Consider the following 19,456-nt stretch of genomic DNA (forward strand, 5'->3'; position numbering starts at 1 on the left):
ATATGTCTATACATCAGGAGGCAGGCTCAGATGGTGTTAGACCCAGTATGGCTTGCACGTGATTGCACAAAGGTGAGAAAGGGTACCGTATCCCCGGATAACATGTATGGATAGCGTACACATTCAAAAGATATGTCTATACATCAGGAGGCAGGCTCAGACTGTGTTAGGCCCAGTATGGCTAGCAAGTGATTGCACAAAGGTGAGAAAGGGTACCGTATCCCCGGATAACATGTATGGATAGCGTACACATTCAAAAGATATGTCTATACATCAGGAGGCAGGCTCAGACGGTGTCAGGCACAGTATGGATTTGACGGCCCAGACTACACAGTGGATGAGCAGGGAGAGGTAAAGACTGCAAATGCTGGGGTCCTGCCCAAGCAAGGGGGGCCCACTCGTGGGCGTCGGTACTGGCACTGGGCCCCTCATAGTACGGCGGTGTGTCTGACGGCGGGTGTGCACCACCACCGTCAGAGACACTTGATTGCACTATGAGGGACCCTGTGCCAGTGCCCGCGCCCAAGAGTCGGCCTACCCACCTGTCCAGGGCAACGGCACTCGCACGGTGTCGTGCGCTAGGTGGTGACCCCGGCCATGGGGGGGGAGGCAGCACAGTTAGGGAGTTTTAGAAAGTGGCATATGTTGATGTTGGACATTCAGATGATGCAAAAGGTGAAATAGGTGAAGTCCCAGGAAGAGGTGGACCAAAGCAAGCCATTTTTCTGTCACCCTATGTGTCATCAGGGGAAGGTGGGACAAAATCCTTGGAAACCCATGCATGGTTCATTTTAATGAAGGTTAGATCATCCACATTTTGGGTTGACAGACGGGTCCTTTTTTCTGTCAGGATTGATCCAGCTGCACTGAAGACTCTTTCCGATAGCACACTTGCAGCTGGGCAAGCGAGCTCCTGTAAGGCATATTGTGCCAATTCAGGCCAGGTGTCCAGTTTAGCGGCCCAATAGTCAAAGGGGAATGACCTGTGTGGGAGAACATCGATATGGGAGGAAAAGTAGTTTGTAACCATAGTTGACAACTGCTGTCTCCTGTCACTTTCCATCGATGCTGTATTACCAGTTGTGTGAGCGGTACTTGAAAAATCAGTCCACAACATTGTCATGAAACCCCTGTCTCCAACGCCACTTCTGCTGTGTGCACCATGAACACCTCTGCCAAGCTGCCCCCGGCCCGTACGGCTCGTGTGTGAACCATCACCGCTGCTGTGTGCTGGGAATGCCTCAAGCAACCGATTTACCAGAGTTGCTTGTTTATTAGCCAATATTAGGTCAAGGTTCTCCTGTGGCATGATGTTTTGTAATTTGCCTTTATAGCGTGGATCCAGGATGCTGGCCAACCAGTAGTCGTCATCGTTCATCATTTTGGCAATGCGGGGGTCCCTTTTTAGGATCCGCAAGGCATAATCTGACATGTGGGCCAATGTTCCCGGTGTCAATGATGCACTGCAATTGCTGGTTGGAGGAGCACTTTCTGGCAAATCCACATCCCTCCAGTCACGCACAAACCCTGTACCAGACCTTGCCATGCCAACATTTTCACTTGCCCCACGAGATGCATCCTCCTCCCCTAAGTAATCATCCCCATCATCATCCTCCTCCTCCTCTTCTTCCTCCAACTCGTCCAGGAGAGGTCCCTGAGCAGACAATGGCTGAATGTCATCAAGGATTCCCTCCACCTCTTCCTCCTCGTCAACATTGGCTGCAGACGCCTGCTCCTTAAGGTGCGTCAAAGTTTGCATGAGCAGACGCATAAGTGGGATGCTCATGCTTAGGATGGCGTCGTCTGCGCTTACCAGCCGTGTGCATTCCTCAAAACACTGAAGGACTTTACAGAGGTCTTTCAGCTTCGACCACTGCACACCTGTCAACTCCATGTCTGCTCTCAAAGTGCCTGGCCGTGTATCCTCCCACAAATGCATTATGGCCTGCCTCTGCTCGCACAGCCGCTCCACCATGTGCAGGGTGGAGTTCCACCTTGTTGCAATGTCTATAATGAGGCGGTGGTTGGGAAGGTGGAGCAATCGCTGCAGCTTCTGCATACGAACGGAGTTTACAGGCGACCGGCGGATGTGTGCGCACAGTCTTCGCACCTTATGGAGCAGGGCTGTTAACTCCGGATCATTTTTGAGGAAGCACTGCACCACCAGGTTCAAGGTGTGAGCCAAGCAAGGTATGTGGCTGAGTTTTGAAAGGGCTATGGCTGCCACAAAATTATGGCCGTAATCACTAACTACCTTGCCTGCCTCAAGATGTACACTGCCCAGCCATGACTCAGTTTGTCGCTTCAAGTACTCGGCCAGCACCTCGGCGGTGTGTCTGTCGCCCAAACACATCATCTGCAACACAGCCTGCTGACGCTTTCCACTAGCTGCTCGATAGGGGGACACCTCGTGTGCAACAGTGGCAGCTGCAGATGGAGTGCTCGTACGACTGCGCTCTGTGGACGAGCTTTCGCTTCTGGAGGAGGAGGAGGGTCGAACGCCTACAGCCAACTGTTTCCTATACCGTGGGCTAGGCAGCACTGTCCCACCACCGCTGTCCCCTGTGGACCCTGCATCCACCACATTATCCCAGTGCGCAGTGATGGACACGTAACGGCCCTGGCCATGCCGACTGGACCATGCATCAGTTGTGAGGTGCACCTTTCCACTCACTGACTGCTTGAGTGCATGGACAATGCGGTCTTTCACATGATGGTGGAGGGCTGGGATGGCTTTGCGAGAGAAGAAGTGGCGACTGCGTAGGTCATAGCGTGGTACTCCATAGGCCATGAGTTCGCGGAAAGCTGCGCTTTCCACCAACCGATAGGGCATCATCTCAAACGAGATTAGTTTGGCAATGTGGGCGTTCAAACCCAGTGTACGCGGATGAGAGACTGAGTACTTTCTTGACCTACTCATAGTGTCTGGGAGGGTGAGCTAGACTTGAGAGCTGCATATGGTGGAAGTACCGGTGGACAGGGCGGACTGAGAGAGGGTTGATGATGGTGATGGAGTTGGTGTTCTTTCTGATGGCCTAGATTCAGTATTTCGTTGATATAACAGTGGGATTCCCTGACTGCTGTGGCCTTGCAACGACACCTCAACATTTGCTGCTGTGTTAACCGGTGGGCTTACAGTGGGGGAAACAATGTAGCGTTGCTGACTACCTTCTTTGTGATCAGTTGCACATGTGGCACTTGAGGCTTGGTGTTGTGTCCACGCTTGCAAGTGCATTGTGGTTAAATGTCTAAGCATGCAACTGGTATTCAAATTTTCAGATTTTTCCCTCGGCTAAAGGTCTTTGCGCACTTCTTACAGATAACCTTGGCCTGATCATGAGGATTTTGTTCAAAAAAGTGCCACACTGCACTCTTCCTACTTTGGCAGACATTTTGCGGCCTAGCACGCTGTGATCTTTTGACCCTCTGGACAAGCTGTCCAGCAACTCTTTTGATTTTTGGAACCTGTCTTTGGAGTGCTCCGGGCCTGCCAGATAACAGCTGTTGCGATGTCGATGTCTGCTGTGGATGCTCCTCATCTGAGCTATTGGAAGCAGCACCCTCTTCCCCCAATGGATGCCAATCTGGGTCAACAACTGGGTCATCCATCACCTCCTCTTCAATGTCATGTGCACCTTCCTCTGTGTCACCGTGTATGGTGGTATAGTGTGTGGGAAAGGGCACCTGAGTCTCATCAGGGTCAGAATCTGGCTCTGTACACTGCGAGGACAATGTAGTGCTCTGAGTGAATGTACCAGCAGAATCATCTATCAGCGGCTGTGCATCAGTGCACTCCATGTCAGATTCATCTTGGCCTGGGTAATTCACCATTTTACTTGATAATCCAGGCATGGTATGTGAAAACAGCTCCATGGAGTAATCAGTAGTATGGCCTGCGTCATCCTTCAATCTTGGTTGGGGTGAAGGACACAAGGAAAGGTGTGGTTCATGAACATGAGCCTCCAATGACGACTCAGTGCTTTTACTTTTTACAACTTCAGAAGAGGAGGCGATAGAGCTGGAGGCTGAGTCAGCAATGTAAGACAAAACTTTTTCCTGATGCTCTGGCGTTAAAAGCGGTTTGCCACCTCCTAGAAAACTAAGCCTTCGAAGCCTTATGGAGCCAGACGATGACGCAGGCTCAACACCTCCTGCATTCGGTCCTATTTTGCTTTTGCCACTACCATCAGATCCACCACCAACACCATCATTACCAGCTGCCAACCCCCACCCAATTCCACGGCCTCTTCCACCAGCCTTCCTCATTTTGGGTAGAAATGTAGATAAAATCCAACAAACTATATAGTAATGTAAAACAAGGTACAAGGTGTCTATAGGACAGGGGAGATTTAGATTTTCTGCAGACACTTGTGGACACTGGACACTTGGATTGTGTGAGGCCCACTGAATATCACAGCGCTATGTCACAGGCTCGATGGCACAGGTGTGAAAAAAGTGACTACAGGATAAGGGAGATTTTGAATTTCTGCAGACACTTGTGGACACTGGACACTTGGATTGTGTGAGGCCCACTGAATATCACAGCGCTATGTCACAGGCTCGATGGCACAGGTGTGAAAAAAGTGACTACAGGATAAGGGAGATTTTGAATTTCTGCAGACACTTGTGGACACTGGACACTTGGATTTTGTGAGGCCCACTGAATATCACAGCGCTATGTCACAGGCTCGATGGCACAGGTGTGAAAAAAGTGACTACAGGATAAGGGAGATTTTGAATTTCTGCAGACACTTGTGGACACTGGACACTTGGATTGTGTGAGGCCCACTGAATATCATAGCGCTATGTCACAGGCTCGATGGCACAGGTGTGAAAAAAATGACTACAGGATAAGGGAGATTTTGAATTTCTGCAGACACTTGTGGACGCTGGACACTTGGATTGTGTGAGGCCCACTGAATATCAGAGCGCTATGTCACAGGCTCGATGCAGCAGGTGTGAAAAAAGTGACTACAGGATAAGGGAGATTTTGAATTTCTGCAGACACTTGTGGACACTGGACACTTGGATTGTGTGAGGCCCACTGAATATCACAGCGCTATGTCACAGGCTCGATGGCACAGGTGTGAAAAAAGTGACTACAGGATAAGGGAGATTTTGAATTTCTGCAGACACTTGTGGACACTGGACACTTGGATTGTGTGAGGCCCACTGAATATCACAGCGCTATGTCACAGGCTCGATGGCACAGGTGTGAAAAAAGTGACTACAGGATAAGGGAGATTTTGAATTTCTGCAGACACTTGTGGACACTGGACACTTGGATTGTGTGAGGCCCACTGAATATCACAGCGCTATGTCACAGGCTCGATGGCACAGGTGTGAAAAAAGTGACTACAGGATAAGGGAGATTTTGAATTTCTGCAGACACTTGTGGACACTGGACACTTGGATTGTGTGAGGCCCACTGAATATCACAGCGCTATGTCACAGGCTCGATGGCACAGGTGTGAAAAAAGTGACTACAGGATAAGGGAGATTTTGAATTTCTGCAGACACTTGTGGACACTGGACACTTTTGGATTGTGTGAGGCACACTGAATATCAAAGCGCTATGTCACAGGCTCGATGGCACAGGTGTGAAAAAAGTGACTACAGGATAAGGGAGATTTTGAATTTCTGCAGACACTTGTGGACACTGGACACTTGGATTGTGTGAGGCCCACTGAATATCACAGCGCTATGTCACAGGCTCGATGGCACAGGTGTGAAAAAAGTGACTACAGGATAAGGGAGATTTTGAATTTCTGCAGACACTTGTGGACACTGGACACTTGGATTGTGTGAGGCCCACTGAATATCAGAGCGCTATGTCACAGGCTCGATGCAGCAGGTGTGAAAAAAGTGACTACAGGATAAGGGAGATTTTGAATTTCTGCAGACACTTGTGGACACTGGACACTTGGATTGTGTGAGGCCCACTGAATATCACAGCGCTATGTCACAGGCTCGATGGCACAGGTGTGAAAAAAGTGACTACAGGATAAGGGAGATTTTGAATTTCTGCAGACACTTGTGGACACTGGACACTTTTGGATTGTGTGAGGCACACTGAATATCAGAGCGCTATGTCACAGGCTCGATGGCACAGGTGTGAAAAAAGTGACTACAGGATAAGGGAGATTTTGAATTTCTGCAGACACTTGTGGACACTGGACACTTGGATTGTGTGAGGCCCACTGAATATCAGAGCGCTATGTCACAGGCTCGATGGCACAGGTGTGAAAAAAGTGAGTTGTAGAATTGGGCAGAATAGGAATCTCCCTAGAGTGTAGGTCTGTAAGAACGGAACAAGTCCTCCACTTATCCTTCCACAGTGACACACAGATAGCTTCACTGTGGCTGTGATAACAGCCGTTACACGGTACTGTGTGAGGAGCATACACCGCTGTATGGTGTGAATAAATGCACGCTCAGTACCTTAGCAGGACAAAAAAAAAATTGGGATTGCTTTTAAAAAAGCAGTTTGCAGAGCAGTGGGGAAACAGCATTGCAGCTGTCAGGAAGCCTTAGAAGGCAGCCTAACAACCAACACCGCTGATCCACCACAATATAGCCTCCCCTTGCACTGCACACACAGTGACTGGTGTGTTGCACAGGCAAAATCGCTAGCAGCAGAAGCAGTTTTTTTGTCTTCTTCCCTGCCTAACGCTCTCCCTACAGAATCAGCAACCTCTCCCTATGCTAAGATCGGCAGAAGTAAGATGGCGGTCCGCGTGCACGCCCTTTTATAACCCCTGTGACGCCCACCAAAGCAAGCCAATCACTTGCATGCCCTTCTGAAAGATGGTGGTGACCCCTGCCTATGTCATCACGTTGCCCACAGTGTCCGTGGATCCTGATTGGCTGAAAAAGAGCGCTAAACAAACTTTTGAAACGCGACTTTGGCGCGTAAGTCGCCGACCTCGTGGCCGACCTCATCCTAGGGTCGGGTTTCGTTTCATGAAACCTGACTTTGCCAAAAGTCGGCAACTTTTGAAATTGTTTCACCCGTTTTGCTCAACTCTATTCCTGACCAGTGGAGGAAGAGAGTGATGTCTGAGGTTCATTGCTCCGCATTGGCTGGTCATCCAGGTATTTTTGGTACTAGAGATTTGGTGAGTCGGTCTTTTTGGTGGCCCGCCTTGTCTCGTGATGTCAGGAATTTTGTTCAGTTCTGTGGGACTTGCTCCCAGTCTAAACCTTATTCTCGCTCGAGTGGGTTGTTGATGCCTTTGTCGGTGCCCAGGAGGCCATGGACCCATATTTCAATGGATTTTATCTCTGATATGCCTGTCTCTCAGAGAATGACTGTTATTTGGGTGATTTGTGATAGATTCTCTAAGATGGTCCATCTTGTACCACTCCCTAAGTTGCCATCTTCCTCAGAGTTGGTGCCCTTGTTTTTGCAACAGGTGGTTCGCTTGCACGCGATTCCTGAGAACATTGTATCTGACAGAGGAGTTCAGTTTGTTTCTAGATTTTGGAGAACTTTCTGTTCCAAGCTGGGAATTCAGTTGTCCTTCTCCTCTGCTTTTCACCCTCAGACCAATGGGCAGATGGAGAGAACAAACCAGACTTTGGAGTCGTATTTGAGATGTTTTATTTCTGCTGATCAGGATGATTGGGTTTCATTTTTGCCCTTGGCCGAATTTGCTTTAAATAATAGAGCTAGTTCTGCCACTTTGATGTCACCTTTTTTTTGTAACTTTGGGTTTCATCCTCGATTCTCTTCAGGGAAGGTGGAGTCTTCTGCCTGCCCTGCTGTTGACACTGTGGTGGAGAGAATGCACCAGATTTGGGACCAAGTGCTGGATAAGTTGTCTATCTCCCAGGAAAAGGCCCAGCGGTTTTCCAACCGGCATAGGACCATTGGTCCCCGGTTTAAGGTGGGTGATATGGTTTGGTTGTCATCAAAGAATATCTCTATGAAGGTGGCTTCTCCAAAGTTTAAACCTAGATTTATTGGACCTTACAAGATTTTGGAGATTCTTAATCCAGTCTCTTTTCGATTGGCTCTTCCTGTTACATTCAAGATCCATAATGTGTTTCATAAGTCTCTGTTAAAGAGGTTTGTTGAGCCAGTAGTTCCTGTGGTGGCACCTCCTGACCCTGTATTGGTTGAAGGTAATGTGGAATATGAGGTTGAGAAGATACTGGATTCTAGTCTGGCTAGTCGGAGACTCCAGTATTTGGTTAAATGGAAGGGTTATGGCCAGGAGGATAATTCTTGGGTCCCTGCATCCGATATTCATGCCGAAAGATTGGTTCGTGCTTTTCATCGGGCCCATCCTGATCACCCTGGTGGCGTGGATGAGGGTTCGGTGGCCACTCCTCAAGGGGGAGGTACTGTTGTGAGTTCATTCTCCCCTTCACCTTTGATGTCTGATGAACTCCCTCTGCTGGTGAAGAGAGGTAGTGAAATTGATTGGGATGGGAAGAACCTGTCATCTGAACAGGCAGAGTGTGATTGGACATCTGGAATTTCTGAGTGGATATAAGGCAGCCGACGCCTTGCAGGGCTGCTGGTGATCCTTTCTGCTCTGAGCTCTTGCATCCAGCTTGGTTCCTGTCTACTAAAAGCTAAGTTTTTGCCCTGCTGTTGTTCCATGAGATTTTGTCTGGTTTGCTTGGTATTTGTGTTCAGCCAGTCCTGGTTGGGACTGGCTGAATTCCATTTTGGTCTCTGATCAGTTGATCTCTTTGCTCTGTTTTCAGAATATACCTGAGTGCTGATATAGTGATTTTGAAGTCTAGCGACTTCAGGGCCTTTTTCCCTATCAGACGGTTGGGACATTTTTGGTAGTGTTTTTTGCGGATTGCAGCCAGCATCTTTTCTGTCCTGTCCTATCTAGTTAGTTGGGCCCCATCATCTGCACAGCCTGTCTTTCTGTCTGTATTTGTGTTTTCATCTGTTTTTCACCGACAATACATGTTGGGGGCTGTCTATTGCTTTGGGGTCTGCTCTGGGGCAGTTTAGATTTCCCCTTTCCTTCTTTAGGTGTAACGTCCGTCTGCGGTTCTGGGCTGCAGCCAAGCAACACCCCGAGAAACACTGATACCTTTTACCCCTATACAGGGATCTGGATTTACACCAGAGCCCAGGAGGTAGCTGTCTGAATATGAGCAGCGGCCAGAGCAGGACGGTCGTCAGAGTGAAGTACAAAAACGGCAGGCAATAGCAGAGTCAATTTCAGGCCAAGGTCAGAGTCAAAAACCAGGAGGGCGGCAGAGGTACAGAATCGTTAGGAAGTAGCAGAGTCAGAATATCCAGGCCAAGGTCACAAACCAGGAGAGTAGCAGAAGTACAGAATCGTCAGGCAAAAGAGGGGTCAGAAATCCAGGCTGAGGTCAGAGTCAAACAGAAATCAATCACTAAGTAACACACAGGGGAACCAAAAATATATCCGGCGGCTTGCAAGACCAGTCCCAAGGTATTTGAGGGATCAGGTCATCCCTCACAGGTTCCTGGACTGGTGATGTCATTAGGGCCGCCCCCAGGACCAGGCCAGATGGTGATGCAGTAACCCCCTGATGACTGACAGAGGGGCGGAGCCTGCGCCCACCAGATGCCTGAACAGGAGCCACTTCTCTGTCACCACCATAACTCACGGGTGGACCACGGCGCCTCCCAGTGGCCGAGGCAGGAACAGCCGTCCCCGAGTCTGACGGTGAAGTGGCGGTCCGGCGGCTCCTAGTGGCCGTGACCGGAACAGCAGGCCTCGAATCCAATGGTGACGTGACAGACCGGCGCCTCCTAGTGGCTAAAGCTGGGACCATAGGCCCTGAGTCTGACGGTGACATAATAGAACCAAGGCGCCTCCCAGTGGCCGAGGCAGGAACAGCCGTCCCCGAGTATGACGGCGAAGTGGCGGTCCGACGCCTCCTAGTGGTTGCGACCTGAACAGCAGGCCCCAAATCTGACAGAGACGTGACAGTACCCCCCCTTCCAAGAGGGGCCTCCGGACCCTCAAAACCTGGTTTGACAGGGTGATGGAGGTGAAACCTTCTAATTAGTGCTTTTGCATGGATGTCCCTCGCAGGGACCCAGGACCTCTCCGGGCCGTAGCCCTTCCAGTGTACCAGATACTGTACGGACCCTCTTACAAGGCGGGAGTCAAGGACACCCTGGACTTCATACTCCAAGGACCCTCCGACCGAAACGGGAGGAGGAGGGGACGGGATAGGGTGAATTGGGGAGCGATACAACTTGAGGAGAGACTTGTGGAAGACATTGGGTAATTTGAAAGACTGAGGGAGTTTTAAACGGAAGGCCACCGGGTTAATCACCTCTATAATCTCGTATGGACCAATAAATCTGGGACACAGTTTGGCAGAGGGTACTTTAAGCTTGATGTTTTTGGTGGAGAGCCAAACCTTGTCTCCAACTCCCAGGTGTGGTCCTTTGGATCGCCGTTTGTTCGCTGCCGAGGTCTGTCTAACCTGGGCCCCTTTCAAGTTCGAATTTACCTCATACCAAATGGTTTTTAAACGATGTATATTTTTCTCTACCCCAGGAAGCTCCGACATTCTGGCCGAGAATGAGCCAAAGCGCGGATGCAGCCCGTGGTTGCAGAAAAAGGGGGTAGACTTAATGGAGTCCTGATACTGATTATTTAGGGCAAACTTGGCTAGTGGCAGATGTTCTGCCCAATCGGACTGGTGTTCTGAGACGTAGCAACGAAGGTATTGCTCCAGAGCCTGGTTGACATGTTCGGTTTGACCATTGGTTTCAGGGTGGTAAGCCGAGGAAAAAGATAGCTCAATACCAATGCGTTTACAGAACGCCCTCCAGAACTTTGACACGAATTGGGTACCCCTGTCAGACACAATATTGACCGGGGCACCGTGTAAACGTACCACATGTACAATAAACAGTTTACTCAACGTCTCCGAGTTAGGTAACCCAGACAGGGGGACAAAATGACATTGTTTACTGAACCTGTCCACCACCACCCAGATACACGTCTTTCCATCTGAGGATGGTAGGTCCGTAATGAAGTCCATGGAGATGTGGGTCCATGGACTCTCGGGGGTGGGCAAGGACTGGAGCCAGCCGGCAGGGTGATTATGGGAGGACTTGGCGCAGGCACAGACCTCACATGCTAAGACATATTCTTTGCAGTCCTTAACCACCGTCGGCCACCAAAAATTCCTAGTTATCAATCTGGCGGTATTATTGAGACCAGGATGGCCTGCCAAGACAGAGTCATGTGATTCTCTAAGTACTTGTAGGCGAAACGCAGGCGGATCGAACAATTTGTTGGGTGGCGTAGTGTCAGGGGCCTGTTCTGGGGATTTACGGATCTCCTCCAGAAGGTCCAATGACACTGCGGACACAACGATCCCAGTGGCCAATATCGGAACTGGTTCACAGTCCTCAGCTTGTGAGGGACAGAAACTGCGAGAGAGGGCATCGGCCCTCACATTTTTTGTACCAGGGCGGAATATGATTATAAAATTAAGCCTAGAGAAAGACAATGCCCACCTTGCTTGTCTAGGATTTAACCTTTTTGCTGATTCTAGGTATGTCAGGTTCTTGTGATCGGTAATTACCGTGATCTTGTGTTTGGCGCCCTCGAGGAAGTGACGCCACTCCTCGAAGGCCCATTTAATTGCCAATAGTTCCGGATTCCCTATATCATAGTTTTTCTCCGTGGAAGAGAATTTGCGGGAAAAAAACACACATGGACGAAGCTGAGTGAGGGATGTAGTGCCTTGTGATAGCACTGCTCCCACTCCGACTTCAGAGGCATCCACCTCCACAATAAATGGACGGTCCAGATCCGGCTGAACCAAAACTGGGTTGGCCACAAAGCACTCTTTTAACGTAAGAAATGCCTGAATTGCCTCAGGATTCCAGTTGGCCACGTCCGCCCCTTTCCGGGTCAGATCCGTGAGTGGCTTGGCAATCTCTGAGAAACCTCTAATAAACTTGCGGTAATAATTAGCGAACCCCAAAAATCGCTGCAGCGCTTTCAGCGATTTGGGTTGCACCCAAGCCTTAATAGGCTGGACCTTGGCAGGATCCATGCGGAAGCCTTTACCTGAAACCATGTATCCTAAAAACTGTACCTCCTCAGCAAAAGACACATTTCTCCAGTTTAGCAAACAAGGAGTGTTCACGTAGTTTTTGTAGCACAGAACAGACGTGTTGAGAGTTTGTCACAGGGTCAGCAGAGTAAATCAGAATGTCATCTAAATACACCACGACATACACCCCACAAATGTCTCTAAAAATATCATTAACAAAGTGCTGAAATACGGCAGGTGCGTTGCTGAGTCCGAACGGCATTACCAGGTACTCAAAATGACCAAGGGGTGTATTGAAGGCCGTTTTCCACTCATCTCCCTTTCTTATGCGGACCAGATTATATGCCCCCCGGAGGTCAAGTTTAGTAAACCAAGGGGCTCCTGTTAGCTGATTAAAAAGATCAGGGATGAGTGGAAGCGGATACTGTTTTTTTATAGTGATTGCATTCAACTCGCGATAATCAATGCAGGGTCTGAGACCACCATCTTTCTTCTCCACAAAGAAGAACCCGGCCCAACTGGAGAAATGGACGGTCTGATAAACCCTTTTCTTAGGCTATCTGCAATATAGTCATTCATGGCCTGACACTCTGGGCCAGAGAGATTAAATATTCTTCCCGTAGGGAGACGGGCATCCGGAATTAGATCAATAGGGCAATCATACTCTCTGTGAGGGGGTAGCTTTTCAGATTCTACAATAGAAAAGACATCCTCAAAATCTCTGAAAGCAAACGGTATGTGGAGGGTTTTAACCTTAATTTGGTTTACTGCCAAGGATATGCAATTTTTCTGACACTGTGGGCTCCAGCGTACAACGTCACCCAAGTGCCAGTCGATGACAGGATTGTGCTGGCGTAACCATGGCATACCCAGAATAACTGCAGAGGTTAAATTGTCCATCACAAAAAATGACACAAGCTCAGTGTGTAAGGCTCCCACAGACATAGCAACCTTGGCAGTAACAAACTTAACCCCCTCCTGAATAATGGAGGTGCCATTAATAGCCGTGGTTTTAATAGGGACATTAAGTTCTAGTAGTGTTACACCCAGGTTCCTAGCAGTCAAGGAATCCATAAAATTTCCTTCAGAGCCACTATCCACATACGCGTTTAAACACAGCGTTTTCTGACCACATGAAACTGAAATGGGTAATAAAACTTTAGCCGCATCTGCGTGCAATACCTGAACCTCTGGGCAACCATAGCCAGAGTAGTTGCCCAGAGGTCGACGTGCCAGGAGCATGGATCTCTGAGGTGCAGCTCTCTCCCTGAAGACTCCAGACTGCCGCATAGTTGTCCAGGAAAATGAGAGTGATCTTCCAGGCTGGGCAATACAACAGGTGTTCAGGCTAAAAATCAGCTCAGTCAGAAGAAGGGAAAAAAAAAAAAAAAAGTTCAGGGAGACTGCTTTTGTATATGTTGGGTATATACACAGGAAGCAGTTAATTTTATGGCCGGATATAATGTAACGTCCGTCTGCGGTTCTGGGCTGCAGCCAGGCAACACCCCGAGAAACACTGATACCCTTTACCCCTATACAGGGATCTGGATTTACACCAGAGCCCAGGAGGTAGCTGTCTGAATATGAGCAGCGGCCAGAGCAGGACGGTCGTCAGAGTGAAGTACAAAAACGGCAGGCAATAGCAGAGTCAATTTCAGGCCAAGGTCAGAGTCAAAAACCAGGAGGGCGGCAGAGGTACAGAATCGTTAGGAAGTAGCAGAGTCAGAATATCCAGGCCAAGGTCACAAACCAGGAGAGTAGCAGAAGTACAGAATCGTCAGGCAAAAGAGGGGTCAGAAATCCAGGCTGAGGTCAGAGTCAAACAGAAATCAATCACTAAGTAACACACAGGGGAACCAAGAATATATCCGGCGGCTTGCAAGACCAGTCCCAAGGTATTTGACGGATCAGGTCATCCCTCACAGGTTCCTGGACTGGTGATGTCATTAGGGCCGCCCCCAGGACCAGGCCAGATGGTGATGCAGTAACCCCCTGATGACTGACAGAGGGGCGGAGCCTGCGCCCACCAGATGCCTGAGCAGGAGCCACTTCTCTGTCACCACCATAACTCACGGGTGGACCACGGCGCCTCCCAGTGGCCGAGGCAGGAACAGCCGTCCCCGAGTCTGACGGTGAAGTGGCAGTCCGGCGGCTCCTAGTGGCCGTGACCGGAACAGCAGGCCTCGAATCCAACGGTGACGTGACAGACCAGCGCCTCCTAGTGGCTAAAGCTGGGACCATAGGCCCTGAGTCTGACGGTGACGTAATAGAACCAAGGCGCCTCCCAGTGGCCGAGGCAGGAACAGCCGTCCCCGAGTCTGACGGCGAAGTGGCGGTCCGACGCCTCCTAGTGGCTGCGACCGGAACGGCAGGCCCCAAATCTGACGGAGACGTGACATTAGGCTTATGTAGTTCTCCGGCTGTGACGAGGGATCTAGGGCACCGTAGGAACCCCCCACGGCTACTGTTAGTTGTGGTGTATAGGATCAGGGGTCTGCAATCCGATAGCTACCAACCTCTCTGGTTTTCTGGGCTTAGCTTGTATTTTTGTTTTCTCCTCCTCCGGTGACTCATTCATAACACAAAACATTCTTAAATCCATTGTACAATTTCTGTCTTCACCTCTGAAAAGAAGTGAAATCCAACCTGTACCAGCAAACAGCGAAAACTGAACAGGCAGGGGGTGCAGCTACAGTTGTGGCCAAAAATATTGACACCTCTGCAATTCTGTCAGATAATACTCAGTTTCTTCCTGAAAATGATTGCAAACACAAATTCTTTGGTATTATTATCTTCAATTAATTTGTCTTAAATGAAAAAACACAAAAAGAATTGTCCTAAAGCCAAATTGGATATCATTCCACACCAAATATAAAAAAGAGGGTGGACAAAAGTATTTGCACTGTTCGAAAAATCATGTGATGCTTCTCTAATTTGTGTAATTAACAGCTCCTGTAACTTATCTGTGGCACCTAACAGGTGTTGGCAATAACTAAATCACACTTGCAGCCAGTTGACATGGATTAAAGTTGACTCAACCTCTGTCCTGTGTCATTGTGTGTACCACATTGAGCATGGAGAAAAGAAAGAAGACCAAAGAACTGTCTGAGGACTTGAGAAACCAAATTGTGAGGAAGCATGAGCAATCTCAAGGCTACAAGTCCATCTCCAAAGACCTGAATGTTCCTGTGTCTACCGTACGCAGTGTCATCAAGAAGTTTAAAGCCCTTGGCACTGTGGCTAACCTCCCTAAATGTGGACGGAAAAGAAAAATTAACAAGAGATTTCAACGCAAGATTGTGCGGATGTTGGATAAAGAACCTCGACTAACAGCCAAACAAGTTCAAGCTGCCATTCAGTCCCAGGGTACAACAGTGTCAACCCGTACTATCCGTCGGCGTCTGAATGAAAAGGGACTCTATGGTAGGAGACCCAGGAAGACCCCACTTCTTGTCCCGAGACATAAAAAAGCCAGGCTGGAGTTTGCCAAAACTTACCTGAAAAAGCCTAAAACGTTTTGGAAGAATGTTCTCTGGTCAGATGAGACAAAAGTAGAGCTTTTTGGGCAAAGGAATCAACATAGAGTTTACAGGAGAAAAAAAGAGGCATTCAAAGAAAAGAACACGGTCCCTACAGTCAATCATGGCGGAGGTTCCCTGATGTTTTGAGGTTGCTTTGCTGCCTCTGGCACTGGACTGCTTGACCGTGTGCATGGCATTATGAAGTCTGAAGACTGCCAACAAATTTTGCAGCATAATGTAGGGCCCAGTGTGAGAAAGCTGGGTCTCCCTCAGAGGTCATGAGTCTTCCAGCAGGACAATGACCCAAAATACACTTCATAAACCACTAGAGAATGGTTTGAGAGAAAGCACTGGAGACTTCTAAGGTGGCCAGCAATAAGTCCAGACCTGAATCCCATAGAACACCTGTGGAGAGATCTAAAAATGGCAGTTTGGAGAAGGCACCCTTCTAATATCAGGGACCTGGAGCAGTTTGCAAAAGAAGATTGGTCTAAAATTCCAGCAGAGCATTGTAAGAAACTCATTGATGGTTACCGGAAGCGGTTGGTCGCAGTTATTTTGGCTAAAGGTTGTGCAACCAAGTATTAGGCTGAGGGTGCCAATATTTTGTCTGGCCCATTTTTGGAGTTTTGTGTGAAATGATCAAAGTTTTGCTTTTTGCTTCATTCTCTTTTGTGTTTTTTTCATTTAAGACAAATTAAATAAAGATAATAATACCAAAGAATTTGTGTTTGCAATCATTTTCAAGAAGAAAATGAGTATTATCTGACAGAATTGCAGGGCCACAACTGTATATGAGGCATGGGGTAAAAGAAGTACCCGGCCCCGATGTGTGAGAGCCCCCAATGGCTTCTCTGCCATTAAAACACTCACAGGGACCTGGTCCTTTAGCCAACTGGGATTTATCTTTCTCACAGAGAGCAGGCTAAATCCCAGTGGGCAGAACGACCTGGTCCTTTAGCCTGCTAGATCTAGTATTGAAACTCTCACAGGCACCTGGTCCTTTAGCCAACTGGGATTTAGCTTTCTCACAGAGAGCAGGCTAAATCCAAGTTGGCAGATGGTCCTGGTCCTTTAGGCGACTGAGATTTATCTTTCTCACAGAGAGCAGGCTAAATCCAAGTTGGCAGAAGGACCTGGTCCTATAGTCTGCTAGATCTACTATTAAAACCTCCCACTCCCGTCTCCAAGACTTTACATGTGCCGCGCCAATTCTTTGGAATGCACTTCCCAGGTCAATACGATTAGTCCCCAATCCCCAAAATTTTAAGCGTGCCCTGAAAACACATTCATTCAGACTGGCCTATCGCCTCACCACATTAACCTAATCTATCCCTGTGTGGCACAGCCAAAAGTTTTACCATAACCAGATTTCCCGCATCATGTTCCCACATGCTTTATGCATCCATTAGCCCTCTGTGGCTGCACTGTCACACACTTAACATTATGGCTGGTCCATACAATCAGGGCAACTGTTACCACCCACCTTTCGTGTCTACCTCTTTCCTCATAGACTGTAAGCTTGCGAGCAGGGACCTCATTCCTCTTGGTATTTGTTATAATCTACTGTATGTGATTATTGTTATGCTGTAATGTCTATTGTCTGTACAAATCCCCTCTGAAATGTAAAGTGCTGCGGAATATGTCGGCGCTATAAAAATAAAATTTATTATTATTATTATTTATTATTAAAACACTCACAGGGACCTGGACCTTTAGCCAACTGAGATTTAGCTTTCTCACAGAGAGCAGGTTAAATCCAAGTTGGTAGAAGGACCTGGTCCTTTAGGCGACTGGAATTTAGCTTTCTCACAGAGAGCAGGCTAAATCCCAGTGGGCAGAAGGACCTGGTCCTTTAGCCTGCTGGATCTATCAGGTCCAATAGATCTTTTTAATATTGTATGCAGTTTGTATTGTAAAATCTGGCAACAGATCTACTTTGATCTTACCTTGTCATATTGCACTCAGAGCTTAGAAATATCAAGAAATCTCAGCATTCAGAGAACTGCTAGATCTGCAGCAGATAAAGCAGTGATGATATCAAAACTGCAGCGAGTAGCCCAGTAAGTGATACATCGCTAGAATCAGACTCTGACGTTACATCATGCTGCTCATATGGGGGAGCAAAAATCTGGGGACGGATTCCCTTAAAAAAAAAAAAAAAAAAAAAGTTGATGCCTGTAGTTGCCACTAGAGGGAGCATGCTGTATAATGTGTATACACTGAACTTAAAGGGGTTGTCCAGACTTCCAAAATTTATGACCCATCTACAGGACAGTTGGTGTCCAACACTTAAAATCTAAATTACTCAACTGTTATTGGCTATTTAATTACCCAAAATCAGATTTGCAGGAAGCTCCTCTTTCACTTGCACACTTACTACGTTTCCTTTAGGAATTTGCAAAAAATCTTGCAGACTTGACTAGATGAGAGGCTTAGGACGGGGATCTAAGCGGTAACATTACTTGTGGAGAACGACAAGCCAGGACTAGCAGCTATTCCAGTCTTAAGCCTCCTACTTAACCAAATCAGATCTCATACTTTGCACTGACGAGGGGCAACACACCAAAACATGTGTCTGCAAGTAGAGATTCCGGATTGGCTTTTGACATAAGTCATGTGACAAGACTCATTAAAGGGTCGATATTGACTTTTAGGATTGCTGCTTCTAATAGGTGGTGATAAAGTTTAAGTCCTCCTCCTCTCTGAAGACTCAATTTGCATCACACACCAGGCTGACCTCGCAATGGGGTATAACCATGCTCCAGACTGGCATATATGCAGACTAACAGCAAACATAAATACCTGGTGTACCTCTCTTGCCACTCCTACCTTGTGTATGAAAAAGCTCTGCCGTTAATACTGTTCGGGTAGAGCTATCCGATAGTGATATCCATGAAGAAAGTGAACGGGTAGAGCTATCCTATAGCTCTATTCCTAAAGGAAATGAATGGGTATAGCTATCTGATAGCGCTATCCCTCAGTGTTCCTGAGCGTAAGCTATTTCACATGGTTGAGCGCACTTGGGATCTGCCCCCAAGGCCCTGCCCATGCCCAATGTTTGGTCCGTAGACCGCGGCTAGGAGTTAGTCCCGCTTTTGACCTTCAGCACTCAGGAGAGGAAAACCTCCAGTGGAGGAAACCTCTTGGGCACCATGGCTGAAAGGCTGCACTTCCCTTAAGCTGTAGATGTTCATTGATGAGAACAGAGACCGAGCCCGGAATCTGCCTCGATGTGCAGTAGGACACCCACTTGTTCAGTGAGTGCATCTAGCTGCAGAAAGTCCAGTAATGTCATATCCAATGGTAGAGAACAGAGACCGAGCCCGGAACCTGCCTCGTTGTGCAGTAGGACACCCACTTGTTCATTGAGTGCGTCTAGCTGCAGAAAGTCCAGTAATGTCATATCCAATGGTGCAGAACAGAGACCGAGCCCGGAATCTGCCTCGTTGGGCGGTAGGACACCCACTTGTTCAGTGAGTGCATCTAGCTGCAGAAAGTCCAGTAATGTCATATCCAATGGTGGAGAACAGAGACCGAGCCCGGAATCTGCCTTGTAGTGCAGTAGGACACCCACTTGTTCAGTGAGTGCATCTAGCTGCAGAAAGTCCAGTAATGTCATATCCAGTGGTGGAGAACAGAGACCAAGCCTGGAATCTGCCTCTTTTTGCTGATGTAAAGTTGTCGTCTCCAGCTGGATCCCATGTTCATTGTGGGTTCACAGCGAGACCCTGCTCTGCCTCACCTGCAATATAAATGTCACAAAATTAATAAAACAGTAAAGATTAATATATGTACAAGCAGACAGATTATAATGAGAGGGGCAACAGAAGACATTTACATGTCATCTTTTATCTATAGGTTATAATACTGTACTATGTAATACATAATGGGTATTATTT

Source organism: Dendrobates tinctorius, unplaced genomic scaffold, assembly GCF_039654945.1.
Source record: "Dendrobates tinctorius isolate UK_male_01 unplaced genomic scaffold, ASM3965494v1 ptg000001l, whole genome shotgun sequence".
Classification (NCBI taxonomy): Eukaryota; Metazoa; Chordata; class Amphibia; order Anura; family Dendrobatidae; genus Dendrobates; species Dendrobates tinctorius.